The sequence below is a fragment of the Penaeus japonicus genome, unplaced genomic scaffold, assembly GCF_977035675.1.
Source record: "Penaeus japonicus unplaced genomic scaffold, GWHDUDI00000001_assembly GWHDUDI00000017, whole genome shotgun sequence".
In the NCBI taxonomy this organism is placed as follows: domain Eukaryota; kingdom Metazoa; phylum Arthropoda; class Malacostraca; order Decapoda; family Penaeidae; genus Penaeus; species Penaeus japonicus.
The window spans coordinates 5,777,947-5,780,446 of NW_028234419.1; the positions used below are offsets into that span (position 1 = coordinate 5,777,947).

Consider the following 2,500-nt stretch of genomic DNA (forward strand, 5'->3'; position numbering starts at 1 on the left):
ATGATAATCTAATCTAATCGGCTTACTCCATCTTCTGTAACTCAAGTCCATACACACTATCTTCAACAGAAGCTGCTTAATGCAATTATTTATTCGTAAACTCGAATCAATATTCCTCTCAAACTCACTCTGGCTTTCCCCCCTCTCCATTGTCCCCCCACCCCAACCCCCACCCCGCCTCTTTCTTTAAGCCTATGTGGTGCTATTGTTTTCTTTTCTCGGTTTTAATCTTGATTTCTTCCCCTGTTTTTCGTTCTTGTATTTTCGATATTTCTCTTTCGTTTTCTTTATTATATTTTCTTGTCATTTCTTTCCTTTACTTTTTTTATTAATCTTTCTTCCTTCTTCATTCTTTCACTAACTCATCATCTTTCTCTACCATTAATCTTACTTCCACCACCTCCTCCTGTTATTCCTCCCTCGTCCTTTCCTCCTTTTTAATCCTCCACCTTATCTCCATTTCTTCCACTCCAACCCCACCTCCACCTCCTGCTCCTGCTCCACTCCTCCTTTTCTGATTGCACCTCCACCTCCTCCATCTGCCTACCTGTCCTTATCCACCTCTCTTTCCTTTCTTCCCTCTAACTCTACCTCTTCTTCATCGACTTTCTGTATTCTTTACCCACGTTTCCTACCACCCTTATCTCCTCCATGTTCTCCTACTCTTCCTTTCACCTTCGCCATCACTATCCCATCTCCATTCTTCAGATCCTCCTCCCCCCCCCCCCCCCCCCCCCCCCCCCCCCCCTCCCCCCCCCCCCCCCCCCCCCCCCCCCCCCCCCCCCCCCCCCCACCAACACCTCACCCACCTACCCCTTCCCCTCCTCTTATTCCACTACCTCCCCCCCCCCCCACCTCCTCCTCATCGACTTGCATTATCCTTGCACTAACCCTCTCTTCTCCCCCCCCCCTCCCGCCCCCTCCATCCGGATCGTCCATTTCCACGACAAACATCCTTTTTATTTCCTTTTTCAAGCTGCCTTAAGAGCCATTAATCATTCGCAGAACTTATACTATTAACGTGAAGTTCCTGTCGAAAGTGTCCCTTAACTGCACCCTTCCTCCTCTCTCTCCTTCCTCGTCCTTTCCCATATTTCTCTCTTCATTTCCTCATTTATTATCTCCTCTTATTCCTCCGATTCCTCTTCTGTACTTCTATCTTCATTTCCTCCTCCTTTCTTCTCTTATCCCCCCTTTTTATCCTTTTCCTCTTCCTCTTCTATAGTTCTTTTTTTCTCTTCCCGTTTCCATTCCTTCTTTTCTTTCCTCAGCCATATTTGACTCCCTCTCATTCTCATCTCTCTTCGTTTTCTTCGTCATTCTCTTTCACTTTTCCTCTTTTTTATATCCTTTCACTTTTCCTCCATCTAAACCTCATCCTCCATTGTTCTCCTCCTACTCCCAATTTCATCCTCATTTTTCCACTTTTCCCTCTCATCCAATTAATGTTACATTCTGTTTTATTTACGATAGATTTTTTTCTTCAACATTATGTTTTTCCTCCATCTATATATATATATATATTTTTTTTCAATTCCTTCTTTTTTTTATTTCTTTATTTTTTATAAATCTGATATACATACATACATAAGTACATACATGCATATATATATATATATATATATATATATATATATATATATATATATATATATATATATATAATATATATATATATATATACAGTATATATTCCATCTGTCATAACGTCTCATTAGACTTATTCATTAATATATTTTGACATGCCTCTTTGTCTAACGTTATAAGATCCTCCGAACAATATTATTTCATGGATTCCCTCTTGGTTAATGCTCTTGTTATTTTTACATTACTTAAACATCACTCATGACTCATAAGAATATTATATCTCACGATTCCTCTCCCCCCTCCCCTCCCCCAACTGACATTCTTGGCATCATGACTTTTCTCATGACCTAGAAAACTCCTTGATTTTCTTTTGGTTATTGTACCTATCATACAAAATTACAATATCCCTCACGATTCATAAAGCCCCATTTCCTTAGCTTACCTGTCACTCGTTATTATTCTGACTCCCTTTTGTGACTCATAAAGCCTGTTCATGGATCCCTCTTTCCCTAAGTTACCTAACATCCCAAACTTCATATCACTCACTACTAGAGAAAAAAAAGAAAGATAAAAAGCCCAATTTTACTAATTTTACAATATACTGCAAATCCATCTTCCCCTTCTGACCATCCTACATACCACAAATATTTATAAAACCTCCATTATAGCAATAAACCACAAATCTATATTTACTCTCTCCCCACCCACATACCAAGCATAACCCACAAATCTTCCCTCACAACCCCTCACTTCCCTCACACACAAAGTCTTCCTTCGAACTACCTACTAGGAAGCTCACCTCAAACCTACCTTCTTACCTCACCATTTCATTTACCTATCACTTCAAAACGCTTAATACACTCACCTGTTATCATTTCATTTACCTCTCACTTCAAAACGCATAATACACTCA

The 2,500-nt window shown here is 39.9% G+C and overlaps 1 protein-coding gene across 1 annotated transcript in view; it reads right to left on the reverse strand.

The window, feature by feature from the left end:
• Nucleotides 1-2,500, reverse strand: part of LOC122263107 (neuronal acetylcholine receptor subunit alpha-7) — a gene marked incomplete in the record, with an annotated part of 584,877 nt that overhangs the window by 86,197 nt on the left and 496,180 nt on the right.